The sequence below is a fragment of the Erythrolamprus reginae genome, chromosome 5 (genome assembly GCF_031021105.1).
Source record: "Erythrolamprus reginae isolate rEryReg1 chromosome 5, rEryReg1.hap1, whole genome shotgun sequence".
NCBI lineage: Eukaryota > Metazoa > Chordata > Lepidosauria > Squamata > Dipsadidae > Erythrolamprus > Erythrolamprus reginae.
The window spans coordinates 26,956,773-26,974,206 of record NC_091954.1 but is presented as its reverse complement, the minus strand read 5'-3'; the positions used below and the strand labels follow the sequence as shown (position 1 = coordinate 26,974,206).

The following is a 17,434-nucleotide window of genomic DNA, read 5'->3' as shown; positions in this document are numbered from 1 at the left end:
ACATTAAAAAGAACAAGAATGAAGGTACCGGGCACATGCTCTGTTGATCTAAAGAGCTGAAAAGGAAAAAAATAAAAACAAACACTTCACAAAATGAACCAAACTGAATGTCAGCAATAAAAAAATATTAGGATCAAAACAGGCATCAGACCCATGTTTCGTCCTTATGCCTTCCCTTGAAAACAGAAAACAATTCAAAAGACAATTAGCCAATGTTGTAGCTTTTATACCTCATCTCCAGCTTGTCATTTTTAAAAAGTGAAAATCTAATCATAGCCGAAGTAGATATACCTGCTCTAATTTGCATTAACCTACAGTATGATAGAAATGTTTACCTACTCTATGATGAATTCAAAGAGAAAACAGCTTCTATTTGATTTTTCCTTATTTTCCTGCCCTTTCCAACTTTCTCTGAGAATGCCTAACCACCAGAATAGATTATATGATAGCAATAGCACTTAGACTTATATACCTCTTCACAGTGGTTTCCAGCCATCTCTAAGTGGTTTACATAGTCAGCATATCCCCCCCCCCCAACTATCTGGGTCCTCATTTTACCCACCTAGGAAGGATGGAAGGCTGAGTCAACTTTGAACCGGGTGAGATTTGAACTGGTGAACTACAGTCAGCAGTCAGCAGAAGCAACTTGCAGTACTGCACTCTAAACAGTGCACCACTAAGGCTCTGGGAAACATAATGAGGAAACTCCTTTTCCATTTGGAGAAGTCAGGGTTATGAAATACAATGTAATGCAAATCTTACACATTAAAAAAAATATCTAACAAGAATCCATCATGCTTTAAAAAAAATATTTGGAGGGCTACATAAATTCAAGATTAAAGTAGTGACAAAACAGGAGATTATTATCTTTATTATAATAAATGGGGTCAACCTATTTTTAAAAGCACCCAAAGGCCAGGCGAGGAACAATGGCTGGAAACTGATCAAGGAGAGATTCAACCTAGAAATAAAGATAATTTTTCTAACAGTGAGAACAATCAACAGCTTGCCTTCACAAATTGTCGGTTCTTCATCACTGGAAGCTTCAAGAAGAGATTGCTGGTACATAAGCCGCTGCCCTAGCTCAGCTCCAACATGCATGTGTGTGTTGGTCAGCTGATTTTTGGCTGACAGAGAGGCTCTGGGAGGGTGTTCTTGGCTTCCAGAGAGCCTCTGGGGGGGGGGGATTTACCTTTTCCCAGCTCCAGGGAAGATTTTGGAGCCTACGGAGGGTGAAACACAAGCCTACTGGGCCCACCAGAGGTTGAGAAACAGGCTGTTTTCGGCCTCCAGAGAGCCACCAGGGGATGGGAGAAGCTGTTTTTACCCTCCCTAGGCATTAAATTATGGATGTGGGCACTTGCGCATGTACGATAGCACACATGCATGTTATTTTGGCACTGGAGGGAAAAAAAGGTTCACCATCACTGGACTAGATGGTCCCTTACAACTCTGTTATTCTGTATTCTGTATTGTAATTTGCTATTACAATATTATTGATTATTATTTCTTCCAATCTCATACCATGTGTTTTTTGAAAAAGCCTTTGGCTTCCTCCTTTTTAAAAAATAGTAATAAATTAAAAGCCAGGTGCTAACATTTGCTACAGATGATGAACAAATACTTATTAAAATGAAAAAGCCAAAGAGATCTCCATGACTGTAAAACTCTGATTCAAAGACAGCACAGCAAGAGTCTTACATTTCTGGTGAGAATTATAATAGGCTGTAATCCTACAGGGTGGAGTAACTGAAAACAAAAAGCCAAAAACAATGAATGATTTTCCTCCCTAGCCAAGCAGTCACAGCTGTTGGTAAAATATACTCTTTATTTTCAGAAGCTGTAGTGAAAGTCCAATTACATAAAAGATTTGAACTATTCATCTATACTTAGCATCACAGCCGGTTGACAGCACTTCTAAATAACACTTGGAAACCAAATACTTACATAGAGTAAAATAATTAACCATGACACCACTAAATTGATAATGGCTTAAGCCACAGCTGCCTTAAGATGGAAAGAACTCTGCAGAAAACATTCATAATAAATTATAACAGTCATGAAATTTCCAGCACCTTTACACAAATAACAGCATATTCTTAGATTAGACTGTAACTTTGTTAAACCAAATCCTAGCTTGCTATTAAAGATTTTTACATGAATAAACAATTTACTATTTCCAATAAAAAGCATGTATTATTAGTTCCAATAAAAAGGATGATGTTTGTGCTTTAAGGCTGCTATAAATATTCATCTTTTCTCAATTGTTCTAATGGATTTTGTGTCAGGAAATTTTTGAGATAGGAAACTATCAGGAAGGGTTATTGCTGGACAGGTGGTTGTTGCTATTATAATCTATTCAAAGCAAGGTGAAGTCACAGCTGCCAGTTCTTTGGCTGGTGATAGTATCAAGTTCTCCTCAAGAACCTGGGCTGTTGTAATATATTGGAACAAAATATATGCAGATCAAAAAAGAAAGGCCAACTGCAAACTGGAAATTTTACCAATCTGCAGATGTTTTGATGATGTTTTGGTAGGGCACCTAGCATGCCAACCACCACTGTGACCACTGTGACTAAAGACTTAAACTATAATCTTTCAATTTTGATTTTCATCTCTTGTTACTGTGTGATCTTGTCCAGTTCTTTGTTTTCCTAGCCCAGGGGTCCTCTACCTCCAGGTTGTAGCTCTTGTTACTGTGTGATCTTGTCCAGTTCTTTGTTTTCCTAGCCCAGGGGTCCTCTACCTCCAGGTTGTAGCTCTTTACTGGCCCATGGCCTATTTGAAATCAGACCATGGGAGCGGCAGGCCAGTGTGCGTGCACATGCGTGCACAACTCAACGTGTGCAAGTCGAGCTGTGGCTGCATGCCTGTGCATGCCGACACTCATACAATTTGAGCTGCACATGCACTCCTGCACACCAGCCCTCTGCTCCCTCAGCCCAGTTCCCTCCTGCCCCCACCCCCCACCCCCAGGTGGGCAGCCAAGCCACAAAGTTTGGGGATTGATGTCCTTGTCGGCAATTTCCTTTGCCATATCGATTACCCAGACTTTATTCTTTCAATCTCAATAAAATCTGGTGTGTTATGAGCCAAGGTGTAATAGTCTGTATTCGTCTTTGTGACGTCAAAGCTCCACCCATGTAATTCCCTATTGAAATTCCCCACCTCGTTTCCAGCCTCCAGATCGGCCGAAAACGCCACCACCGATTGCAAAAACGGCGCTCCGCCGAGTGCCGCCGCCTGGCTGTAACCTTCTAAAACAGCGGGGCGCTTCTCGGCGGCCTCCGGAATCTGAACCCGAACTTCTGAGTTCGGCATTCAGGAGAACGCCGAGAAGCCCCTCGGCTGTTTCACAAGGTGACAGCCAGGTGGCGGCGCTTCTCAGCGGCCTCCTGAACACGAACACGAAAAGTTCGGGTTCGGGAGAATGCCGAGAAGCCCCCCGGCTGTTTCACAAGGTGACAGCCGGATGGCGGTGCTTCTTGGTGGCCTCCCGAACCCGAAAAGTTCGGGTTCAGGAGAATGCCGAGAAGCCCCCCGGCTGTTTTAAAAGGTGACAGCCAGGCAGCGGCACCCAGCGGAGAGCCATTTTGCGATTTTTTTTCTTTTTGCACGCATTAATCGCTTTTACATTGTTTGCTATGGGAAATAATGTTTCGTCTTACGAACTTTTCGCCTTACAAACCTACTTCCGGAACCAATTAGGTTCATAAGACAAGATATTACTGTACTGCTTGTCTTGATTTCTGGCAGTTCAATTTCTATATTTAGGAAGAGGCCCATTGCATTAAAGGCACATCTTTACTGCTTTGTTTCTTTAAAACAGTGGTGGGTTGTAAATATTTTTCCTACCGGTTTGGTGTGCTATCACATAACACTTCTGTATATGTGCAGAAGCGTCCCAGGCAGGTGGGCGGAGCCTCCCATCACTGGCACAACTTCTTCTAAGAACCAGTCCAAACCAGGAGCAACCCATTACTGTCTCAAAACCCTGACAGGGAAGAGAAACTTTTAAGATAATTAAAGTTCCTCCGGGGGACAGAGCACTCATTCTGTGCACTAAAGACTTCAAATCAAGGACTAGACAGGGACACTCTTACATGATTTGCATTGAAGGCATCCCTAAATAAATGTGTAAGAATATATATGATGTCAGCATTCTTATCAAAAAATCTCATAAAACTGATATTCTCATGACATTTTTTTAAAAGGGGGGGAAGCCTATAAATAGAAACAGTATGTTTTATGGGGTGTCTAAATTCTACATTGCCAACCTTTGACCTCATTTCATGTTTTGTATGTAGGAGGGAAACAAAAAAGTGTCCATTTCCTTTCTATTACAGGAGTGACTTTTAAAAAAGTTTGTTACCAAATTGCCTTACTGCTCTTGCAGTAAATTTAAAAATTCAAAATTTAAATTTAAATTTAAAATTTCAATTTAGCTCAAAGTTTCTCTTGATATTTATTGTATTTAAACACTCATAAATTGGATTCGGAATAGTGCAGTATGTTAGAGTGCAGCGCTGCAGGCTACTTCAGCTAACTGCTAGCTGTAGTTCAGCAGTTCAAATCTCACCACCGGCTCAAGGTTGACTCAGCCTTTCATCCTTCTGAAGTGGGTAAAATTCGGACCCAGATTATTGGGGGAAAGAGGCTGATTCTGTAAATCACTTAGAAAGGACTGTAAAAACACTATGAAGCAGTATATAAATCTAAATGCTATTGCTATAAGCTATTCCAGCACCATTAAAATAAAGATCCTCTTCTGGTGACACCTTAATGTAGCTTTTTGCCAGTGCAATGCCTTCTTGTACAATACTGTACTGTTATTTTGCTAACTAGACTACAGACCTATGATTCCTGAGGTCTCCCATCCAGATAGAGGTAGTCCTCCATTTACAACTGTTCATTTACAACTGAAAATATGACTCGTGACCATTTTTCACAGTTGTGACCTTTGTAGCAGCCTCAAGATCATCTGATCAAAATTTGGGTGCTTGGCAACTGGTTCATATTTATCTCTGTTATTCTGTGATTGACTTAACAACTATGGCAAGACAACTCGTAAAATAGGGGAAAACGCACTTAACAAATGTCTCACTTAACAACATAAATTTTGGGCTCAATTGTGGTTGCAAGTAAGTTGAGGACTATCTATACTAACCTTCACCCTATACATTTCTGAAACCTGACATTCATAGACAAGAATAAGACTGGAAGTATTGGGAGTTTTTCTTTGTTCACATTCCAATGTTTGCATAACAGTTTTATTGGGTTTCTTTTCTAAACAGAATTTCGTGGTGGCTGACTTCTGGTAATATGCTGAACCACTAAGAATTGATTACAAAACAATGCCATGAGGTTCAGTATTTAATTTACTTTATCACACTAAATGCATCAACAAATATATACAACAACATTCAAGAAACAATATAAGCCCCACGACTGATTTACAATTCAATGTTGTAGTTACAGAGAGTACCAAGAGCTGTGTCAGCCCCACCATTTAAGCCAAACAGATCAGCTAATTCTATCTCATTCCACCTTTCTCTTTCATTCTAATTCTACCTTTCTTTGCTTCTGTGCATGCATCAAAGCAAAGAAATTGGTGAAAATCGCTGAAATCTCACATGTGTGCGGAAGCAAAATCTCGTGCAGGGGTAAGTAAGAAAAGGTAAGTGTGGTCCTTCACTGCCCCCCACCCCTCCAAACATAAGCTATTTCCTTTTACTGTTTTTCTCAACTGGAAACTGAAGAATCAGAGTTTGATATGCCTCATTTATTGCAATCCCATCTAGGCATTAAAATGCACTTTTGTGGGAAGGGATTTTACAGTCAGAGTGCTATTTTCTGCAGTAGCTTTTCAAAAAATACTGCAGTATGACATTGAAAAATAATCTTATTTTCCCCCCCTCTTTCCTGAAACTGGGGGAGTTCTGTATTCAACATAAGCTACTAATGAATACAGTTTCTGAAAATAAGTGTATGGCCACCATGCAAAACCCCTGCTTTAAGTTTTACATGGGGCTACCCTTAAAAAACATACAGAAATTGCAACTAGTCCATACAGTAGTTGTGTGAGTCATTGTGGGTGTGCCTAGGTACACCCACATAACTCCATCACTCCACGAGCTGCACTGACTACTCCGGACACAATTTAAGGTGTAAATACATGGCATTGGATCAGAGTATTTATGGTACTGTCTTCTGCCACGTAACTCCCAGCGATTGACCAGAGCCCACAGGGTCAGCCTTCTCCATGTCCGTCGGCCAGACAGTGCTGATTGGCAGGGCCATGCATGAGGGCCTTCTGTGTGGTGGCTCCGGCTCTATGGAACCAACTGCCCCCAGAGAGGTGGCTTACAACATTTCAATAAAAAATACAATATATAAAACACTTCTAATGCAATTAATAGAAATAATTAATTTAAAAATCATCTTTAAAAGCTAAACATTTAAAAATCAAACATTTACATGCATATGATTGTTGTTGAATGAATACTATATTTGGGGTTTTTACTGGTTTATATTTTATTGTTTGTTATGTTGTTTATTATTGCTCATTCTGTTTTATATTATATTGCTCATGACTGTACACCACCCAGAGTCCGCAAGGATTTGGGCGGCTTAAAAGTTAAATAACTAAGTAAGTAAGTAAGTAAGTAAGTAAGTAAGTAAGTAAGTAAGTAAGTAAGTAAGTAAGTAAGTAAGATGATGATAGATACTACCCAGACTGTTCTTTCTGTATAACAGAAACAATAAATTTGGAAGGGAACTTGGAGGTCTTCTAGTCCAACCTCCTGCACAAGCATGAGACCTTATACCATTCCAGACAAGTGGCTGTTCAGTCTCTTCTTAAAAAGCCTCCAGTGGTGGAGCACTCGCAATTTATGTAGACAAGCCATTCTACCTGTTAATTGTTCTCACTGTTAGGATATTTCCCTTAATTCCAGATTATTTCTCGCCATAGACTTGGAATGTTCCATTTCCCCCCTCTACATTAAGGAAGTAGTCATGAGTTTCCATACTTCACATTACTACTAAATTCTCCATTTTAAAATAGTAGATTGTGTGAATCCATTTCAAAGAATAGTCTTATATTATTTTGTAGGGGGGTAGTTTGACGATATTGGAGTTAGTATACAGTTGAGTCAGGTTTCAGTCTGAATACTACAGACATGAACAAGACTATTCATTCAGCTTTTGGCTTTGTAACTTGAAAAAAGCAACAAGCAATGCTCCTACAGTAGATCAATCAACATTTATTTCTGCAGAAATGTGAGTTTATTTATACACAAACCTAGACTAAATTTTCCCCCTCAACCAACAACCACAGTAGTCTCATAAAAGAGGTATTTCACAGAGATTTTGGTCAAGAGTCTTTTCAGCTTCTGGGTCATTGAAAGCAGCTGTTTTCAGTACAAATTTCCTGTTTTCCCCTCTTCATTTCGATTCATAATAGCATTTGCTGGATTTAAATTAATTAGTTCTACCTTTAAATTCATACACATTTTAAAAACACCCATTTGCATCACAAACAACTGACACACACTTGCACAGAAACTCGATTAAATTGCTTTAGAATAGTTGCATTGATTAACTTCACATCTATTTTGCCTCTTCACTCTGTGTATCACAGCAATGTTCTTTTCATGTGTGTTCCTATTCATTTTCATCTCCTTAGGGCTGCACAATCTGGATGCAGAAAATATGTGCATAAAAACCAATTTATCCCAGCCAGGTGCCTTCCAGCTCAATGGTCTATACCTCTTATTATTTTCTGGTAGTACAGAAAAGGTACAATGATTGAGCTGATGTGTCTTACAATCTAACACATGCAGAGTCAGAATGCGGAAGTCAAATCAGAATTCTTATACATAGACAAAATGTGTGGTTCTACAGAATTCAGTTCAACACAAATGGTTCTTCGCAGCCAAATAGGAATAGCATCTTGGCTTATAAACCACTTCATACTTATTAAAGCAGTTTATAGAGTCAACGTATTGACCCCAGGAATCTGAGTCTCCATTTTACTGACCTTGGAAGGATGGAAGCTAAGTCAACCTTGAGCCAGTCAGAATTAAACTGCTGGCAGCCAAAATTATCCTGCAATGCTCATTCTAACCACTGTGTCACCACAGCTCTTGTTAGTATTACATAATGTATCTCTCCACAAAACCTGTGTCATTTTTTATATGACCAAACAAATAAAAGAACAGGAAAAAGACCAAATAGTTTTGGTCTACTCCGTTTCATTATTTTCAATTGGTTTATTGCAGCGGTGGGTTTCAAAAAAATTTCCTACCTGTTCTGTGGATGTGGTGTGGCTTGGTGGGCATGGCTTAGTGTGTGTGGCAACAGAAGGATACTTCTCTTCTTAAAATCCCCATTTCCTCCAATCAGCTGGGACTCAGGAATAGATGGGGGCTGGGCCAGTCACAGGTGGTATTTATTGGTTCTCCGAACGACTCAAAATTTCTGCTACTGGTTCTCCAGAACTGGTCAGAACCTACTGAAACCCACCTCTGGTTTATTGTGACATATATGAGCCATTGATCAAAATGCAAAGGGAACAATATAAGCAGTTGGACAACAATGACAGCCCATCTTTAGTATGTCATAAAAAATATTATCTAAGGGTCCATTTAGCAGGAAAAAATAGGATATGGTTTCCCAACAAGTGTAGAATTCTAAAAACCAAACTTGTACTCAAACCACCCAAAATATATAAAAGAAAAGTTATATGATGTTCTTGCATCTGTTCATATTTATTGATGATGATCTTTTTTTAAAAAAAACTATGCAAAATTAGAAATTGAAGCAAAAGAAAACATGTCGGATTCCAAATTCAGATATTCCAAATCCAATCCTTCTACTGTGTGTAGGAGAGAGAGAGAAGAATGAACCTATTTACAAGAAATGCACCACATAAATGGATGGACAGAAAACTTGTAGGCTTAGTTCATGGTGAGTTGAAAATAACAATGAACCCACTCCCCTCAGATGACTAGCAAGTCTCTGTTGTTATTACATTTATAAAGCTTTAATCAAAGTTCTGATACCAAATGAAGTGGACAAGGCCATTGGAGGTGTGAGTTCCGCCACCTGCTTACTGGGTCCGTGTCCCTCCTGGCTGGTCTCAGCCAGCAGGGAGGTGACACGGAGCTGGGTCCAGGAGATTGTCAACGCTTCTTTGGGGAGGGGGTCCTTTCCGGCTCCTTATCAGGAGGCACATGTGCACCCCCTCCTCTAGAAGCCTTCCCTGGACCCAGCCATTCTCAATAACTATCGTCCAGTCTCCAACCTTCCCTTTATGGGGAAGGTTGTTGAGAAGGTGGTGGTGCTCCAGCTCCAACGGTCCTTGGAAGAAGCTGATTATCTAGGCCCTCAACAGTCGGGTTTCAGGCCTGGCTACAGCACGGAAACTGCTTTGGTTGCATTGATGGATGATCTCTGGCAGGCCCAGGACAGGGGTTTATCCCCTGTCCTGGTGCTTTTTGACCTCTCAGCGGCTTTTTATACCATCGACCATGGTATCCTTCTGTGCTGGCTGGAGGGGTTGGGAGTGGGAGGCACTGTTCCTCAGTGGTTCTCCTCCTACCTCTCCAGTCAGTCGCAGTTGGTGTTAGTGGGGGGTCAGAGGTCGACCTCTAGGTCTCTCCCTTGTGGGGTACCTCAGGGTTCGGTCCTCTCCCTCCTGCTATTTAATATCTACATAAAACCGCTGGTGAGATCATCCAAGGGCATGGGGTGAGGTAATCAGTACGCTGATGATACTCAGGTGTACATCTCCACCCTATGTCCAGTCAACGAAGCAGTGGAAGTGATGTGCCGGTGCCTGGAGGCTGTTAGGGTCTGGATGGGTGTCAACAGACACAAACTCAACCCTGATAAGACAGAGTGGCTGTGGGTTTTGCCTCCCAAGGACAATTCCATCTGTACGTCCATTACCCTGGGGGGGGGGGGAATTACAGACACTCTCAGACAGGGTCCGCAACTTGGGCATCCTCCTTGATCCACAGCTTACATTAGAGAATCATCTTTTAGCTGTGGCGAGGGGGGCGTTTGTCCAAGTTTGCCTGGTACACCAGTTGTGGCCCTATCTGAACCAGGAGTCACTGTTCACAGTCACTCATACCCTCATCACCTCAAGGTTTGACTACTGTAATGCATCGGACCAGAATATCTCCAAAACCGCCTTCTGCCACACGAATCCCAGCGACCGGTTAGCTCCCACAGAGTTGGCCTTCTCCAGGTCCCGACGACGAAACAAGGTCATCTGGGGAAGAGACTTCTCTGTGGAAGCCCCTACCCTCTGGAATCAACTCCCCCCCGCCGAAGATTAGGATTGCCCCCACCCTCCTTGCCTTTCGCAAACTTCTTAAAATACATCTCTGTCATCAGGCATGGGGAAATTGATTCCCCTGGACCGTTCCATTTTATGCATGGTTTGTATGAGATATATGATTGCTTTTATATTAAGGGTTTTAAATTCTTTTAACTATTGGATTTGGAATGTTTTTATTGTTGTGAGCCGCCCCGAGTCTTCGGAGAGGGGCGGCATACAAATCTAATTAGTAAGTAAGTAAGTAAGTAAGTAAGTAAGTAAGTAAATAAATAAATAAACAAACAAACAAACAAACCAATATATTATATTATAAAGTTGTATGCTTTTGTATGTTATGTTTTTGTTTGTATGCTTTTTGTCTTTGTTTCTGTTGTTTTAAATGTAAATATTCAATAAAGATATTTTTTTTAAAAGAGCTTTAGTCAAACTTTGACCTGATCATTCAGTTTTGATCTTTTAGTTTTGATCATTTGTGCAATTAAATTTTGTATTCGCTGTGATTTATTTATTTTGAAATATTATTCCTTTGTTCAAAACCACTTTGACTATTTATTTTATATATTATAATTTATACAACAATGCTAACTTGTACACAATGGTGAACAGTCACTTTCTGTTCAGGCATGTGTGAACTAGTAAAAGTCAAGCAAAAATTGACTTGAACAGTATAACTCTTCCTTTTAAGGGGTGTATCTAACCACTGATATTCCTATTCTGATTTTCCATTTCCTAACTGCTATTGTCTAAAAATAACCACTGCAATTGCTGCTGCAATTTTTGTTCCATTAGGATTGTTCAAATAAAAACAAAGGACTTTTTAAAACTTCTGTACACCCAATTTTGTTCATTTTAATCTTTCTCCTATGATTTGCTGCCTCTTTTTGGCTCTTTAAGTGAAGTAGCTTACACAAGGAGAAGCACCAGCAATAATGTAGAGCCACATTTGAATTTAATATTTCAAACTTGACTTTATTGTTTTTCTCTTCTGCAAGTATTCTTTCATGATGATAGGAAATCATATAAAGGCGATAAATCACAAACTATGGTGGATGCATATATGGTGGATGCATAAAAGTCTTGGTGGAGCAGTGGTTAGAGTGCAGTCCCGCAAGCTACTTCTGCTGATCACCATCTGCAGTTTGACAGATCGAATCTCAGTAGGTTCAAGGTTGACTCAGCCTTCCATCCTTCTAAAGTCGGTAAAATGAGGATCCAGATTGTTGGGGGCAATATGCTTACTCTCTGTAAATTGCTTAGAAAGGGCAATAAAGCACTGTGAAGTTGTATATAAGTCTAATGCTATTACTATTGCTCTATCATTATCAATAATCGTTGAACTAATCCAAAGGGGCAAATTAACACATATTGTAAATATTTTTGTTCAGATATTACAGATTATATATTATTATTACTCTTGCTGTTGTTTGTATTTCTGGTGAGGAAAAAAGAAATTATGTCAAAGAAATTTTTTTCATAAATCACTAAAAGTCCAAAAGTATTAAGATTGAATGTAGAGACTATTTCTATCAGGAAAGGATAATTCTTATTCCCTGGTTCCCAATGTGCGCCCCATGTCCCACAGCGTGGCAATTTCATTTTTAATGGGGACAATTGGAACCTTGTTTAAACCTAGCTAATGGCCTTTTAGGCTTCCTCCGTGTGAGTAGTTCACTTTTTGAATAATAAAAATTATATGTTATGGGGTGGAGAGATGCTTAGGTGGGGCAAGACCAAAAAAAGGTGGGATTAAATTTTACTGTTCATGCTGTCTAGGCAGAGCTAAATTGTATATGTCATGTCTGTTTTAACAAAGGGACCTTATTACCTCTTCATACTGAGTTTGAACTAAAGCTCTTTTGCAAGAACAAGTTAGTACCTTATTTTAAAACCATTCATTTTCAAGGTCCTCCTAAGCAGGACATTTGAGCACCAGAAGACTTATTCTAGAAGGTTAGAGAAGCTATTATGTTGGTATACATGACAGACTGAACAATTCTAATGAAATACAGATCCTGAAATTTCAGCCTAAAGTAACTCAGTGGAATGAGAATTATTTGTGAATTAAGCTCTATGAAATTGACCAACAAGCTTCCTAAATGGAGTATTATTGAAGTTATGAATGTTGACAGCTCCATCATTTCCCAAACAACCAGATCAGCTTTGACATTAGTTTAGCATTGAATTGTCTTCAGTTCCTTATTTCTCTAATACAACTAAACTTATTGAAATCCTTTTTATAAATCCATGAAATTACTATGTTCCTTGGACATTCCAAACTCTAGAGATAATACTGCCTTTTCCAACTTAGCCACTTTTTGCCTATATCTTGGGGCTTTTCACTTTTTAAAGTGACTTATGCTTTTATTTTTAGAGTGAGCTAAGAGATACCAAATCTATGAATCTAAATGAAGCAAGCCCATTGGAAGCCCCAAAGGCCAAATCGCACTTGGAATCCTTGATCACTATCAGATCACTTCACTAAAATTTCCTGATAGAAATATCTCACTATGCTGGCTGGGAATTATGGAAGTTGAAATTCATGCATCTTAAAACTCGTTAAGATAGAGAAACACTGTTTTACCATTTTAACATTGAGGAGCCCATACATCTTTTCTATGTGACTCAAATCTACTTGCATCAGACTGCAATATATACAGATAATCCAAAACTAGATTTATTTCTCTCAATCAGCTAATCATCCCAAAGAAAATTACTAATATGGCCTCCAGCTAAATTGCAGGATCATTTCCCCGTACTTTTCCTGATACAGCCCCCTAACTAGCTGATAACCCAGCATTGCTCAGATATTTATAGACGTCGAAGCATTTCTCTGACAGGGAATCTTTCTTCCCCTTATTCTCATGCCATCATCCTTGCCCTCTCCTTTTCCCTCCCACACGCTCATCTTCCCTGCTCTTTCTACAATCCTAGACTTTGCCTCAAATCCACCAGGGGCAACTTCTGCCAAGAGAAGGGAACATCAGGCACTTCCCCATTGGCCCAGTGGAGGGCAAGAATCAGGAAGCTGTGATGGAAGTTGTATCACAACCAGCCTAGGACACCGCATTTGCTCTCCTTAACACACCAGGTGTTCCAGAATTATGCTGGAACACACACACACACACACACACACACACGAGTGTCTTCCCCACCCCACCCCAAGTGTTTGTTTCAGAGGATTAATAATCTGTGTAACAAGTTTGGTTGGAATTGCCATTCCAGAGTTAGGCTGGAATACACACAAACACACAGACATACATGGTTACATATTTTTGCTGATAAGTGAAAAGGAAGGCCTAGTATAGATCTATTTCGACCTTGTTATAGTCTCATCAGTCAGATATACCCTCATTGGGATTTGAACCTGTAGCATGCTGAGTGCAAGGCAGGATATTAACCTCTGTGCTACAGGCTCACCTCCCAATCAGCTTTTACCAGGGAAGAGCCATATGGTTGATTTTCTGTCAAAATCACCCTGGTTTCCCTAAATATGGGAGGAAGCAACTTTGCTTTCCTTTTGCCACTAAGCCCTACGCAGGTGCCATTTCAAGGCAGATAATTTTTTTTATACTCACCAACTATAATTTTACGTGGTTAAATATTTTTTCTGATAAGTGAAAAGGAAGAGAGCCCAGTATAGATCTATTTTGACCTTGTCAGCCAGACATGCCCTTACTGGGATTTGAACCTGTAGCGTGGCACCCCTAAATCACCTATTTTTGAGTTGCTGCATATCTATCTAATGGCAGGATTAATTGTATGTTACAGAGTTATCAGAAGTGTCAGTTCCTAAGCATTCTAAAAGTGCAAAGGTCAAAAAATAACTAGGAAATATTTCTTTCAAAAAGTACCAGTATTGCTTGGAGAGTTTTTAAAGATCTAAAGGGGAAATTAAAGTATTCTGACAGATTCCCTGACAAGTCTATGAATGATTGGTTACTGCTGGTCTCTGTTTGGTTTATTTTAAAGAATAGCAATAACATTTAGAATTTATATACTGCTCCACAGTGTTTTACAGCGCTCTCTGGGTGGATTACAATGTCAGCACATTGCCTCCCAAAATATGGGTCCTCATTTTAAAGACATTGTAAGTATGGAAGGCTGTGTCAACCTCAAACTCCATCAGGATTGAACTCCAGGCTGTGGGCAGAGTTTGCCCGCAATACTACATTCTAACCACTATCCCACCAGGACTCTTGTAGTATGGGAAATAAAAAAAGAAAATAAAACTTAACATACATATCATCAAGTGCTTTTTCCTGATCTCACCAATATTATTTATAAATTATTCTGAAGGTCTAGTATTCAACAAAGCAAAACAGAAAACATTTAGAAATGCCAGACTATCTTGTTTGGTTAAAGATGTTGAAATATAGGACAAAACCAATTAACATCCAGCAGTATTCAGCCAACATGATGTGAACTTCCTGGAGCTCAGGTTTAATATGATCTCAAACAGAAACCCTATTTAATAATGTATTATTTCGTCTCCGTTTGCTTTTGTACTTGAAATATAAAGCAGCCTTTCTCTATTTTAATAGATAACTTCTTTTTTCATGACTCTTTGCCTTTTGCACTGACACCCACGGCAAACATGAGCTCTAAAATTGATTTCCATTAAAACTTATTATTAAAGTTTCATACTGCTATGATATTATAATTCTACCGCTACTATTATAATGATGCAATTGTTTTATGTTAGAGCAAAATCAGAATAGCTAACAACAAGTTGCTATATGATGCCAGAGAAATATCTTTAAAAAGTATCAGGTAGAAGTTAACTACACCACATTTCCAATAAATGTTAACAGGTATGTAGGACTGGCTTTTATAGAACAATAGTCATGATAAGAAATCATACCAAAATTATTCAAATAATTATTTTTAGTTTTGTTTGCTTTTCTTTTTTTGTATTATCACTAATATGATTTTGACTTTACCAATTGCATTTATATTCACTTTAGGATGCTTATGATAATATATTGTTCCCCAACATTCCTCCCTATTTATTGTTATAACATTCCTAATAAATTAGTTAATGAGCTTGACAATTTGTGTCATTTTAGTACACTAAAAACAGTGGGTTTATAAAAACACTCTAAGCCAAGAATTATTTCCCAGAGAAGTTTACAAAAGCCACCAAGTTCTGGGAACAAACCATTGTCTACCCCATTCTTGAATTTCTCTAGATGAGCTTATCAGGGTATCCTTGGCAAATGAATTCATTACTTGAGTTCCTGTGTAAACTTTCTCTTCTCCACAGGATTGGCAGCAATCTAGCAATAGCTTACAACTGCCTACTTGGAAATGCCATTATCCATGGGAGATAAACAGATGCTAAAAAGATGTGAGCCAGACAAACAGATTCAGCAAAATTTCAGAAGAGGCCAAGAGAAGCATTTGTCAGCTGTTTTTCTTTGGATCTATGACAATTCAGCATGGCCACCTCACCTTAGCTTAGGCCAACGAGCCACAGCCAAGCCATTGTGGGAAAATTCACTGTGGGAAAATAGTTACACTCATATCAAAGAAATTGTGGAATACAATCATTTAAAAAAGGATGCCAAAGGAGGGACAGAGTGAAATGGAAATGGCAACAATTAAAATATTTTTATTAATTTTAAATAATTAAATAGAATTATTAAATTATCCCACAATGTGAGTTATCCCATGCCAAGTAAGCTGTGGAGAGTTGTAACGGCGAGTTGGCTGCAGCAAGTTGGCTAGGGCAAGTTGTCCCATTTTATTCTTCTTCCTGGTCTCTGGTAGGACTTGTTATGTTTAGGTTTTTCTCTCAACTCAGGAGGTTTTTCACAAGGAGAAAAGGCATCTAGAAGCAAGGCATTTTTATTTGTTTGTGAGGTGGTGTTTCTCAATCTCAGCCACTTTAAGATCATAGACCACTCCCCAAAATTCCTAGAAACCCACATATCGTAGCTTAGATTGAGAAACACTGTTCAGGGGTTTCTAAGGGATCTCCTGTTGACTTTGCTATTCAGGCCCCAATAGAAAAGGGATCCAGGCATAGTGCAAGATATGAATGGAGGATTATTCATTATTCACAGGGAATATAAGTGAGAGGGGCGGCATACAAATCGAAATAATAAAAAAAATAAAAAAATAAAAATTCAAAGCATTTTGAACATTTTTTGTACCATATGTTCTTCTAGATCTTAGTTGCCCAATGAAGTATTCATCCATCCATCCATCCATCCATCCATCCATCCATCCATTCATTCATTCATTTATTAGACTTCTATGTCACCATTATCAAAACAACTCAGGGCCACATACAACATTGTAAATGCAAATAATATATGTAAGAAATCTAGTTATTTAAAAAAGACATATACAAAATTAATAAAAATCTAAAACATCTTATACAATCATCCACATTCATCAAATTCAATCATTCATGTCAGCCTGAGACAATCTTATGGCTCACAACCGCAATGCCCACCGGCAGAGGTAGGTCTTCACAGCTTTACGAAAGACCAGGAGGGAGGGGATGGTACGCATCTCCAGAGGGAGTTCATTCCAGAGGTCCGGGGCCACCACAGAGAAGGCTCTTCCCCTAGGCCCTGCCAGATGACATTGTTTGGCCAACGGGACCTGGAAAAGGCCAACTCTGTGGGACCTAACCGGCCGCTGGGATGCATGAGACAGAAGGCGGTCTCATAGGTAGTCTGGTCCTAAGCCATGTAGGACTTTATAGGTCATAACCAGCACTTTGAAATGTGCCCGAAGACCAATTGGCAACCAATGCAGCTCACAGAGTGTTGTTGAAATGTGGGAAGATCTTGGGATCCTTCATCATCTACAAATGTTATTGTAATTATTAGAATTGTCATTGGTGGAGGAATATAGCTTTAATATTTGCTTTATTTGCTGGGTTTATTCATTTTCATCCATTTGTGGGAACTAACAAGAATCATGCTGAAATATGGCAGTATAAAAAAAATGATAAAAATAAATAAGCAAAATTACAGGAAGTTCGAAGATATGTTTAATGCAGGAATGCATAGCACTAATTGAATGCATCACTAGTAACCCTGGGGGGGGATTGTTGACCTCCTCAGAGAG

General features: G+C 39.2%; 1 protein-coding gene across 6 annotated transcripts in view; it reads right to left on the bottom strand.

Moving 5' to 3' along the window:
• PRKG1 (protein kinase cGMP-dependent 1) overlaps nt 1-17,434 on the bottom strand; it is a 1,199,739-nt gene that overhangs the window by 415,397 nt on the left and 766,908 nt on the right. The gene's annotated exons all lie outside the window — the stretch shown is intronic.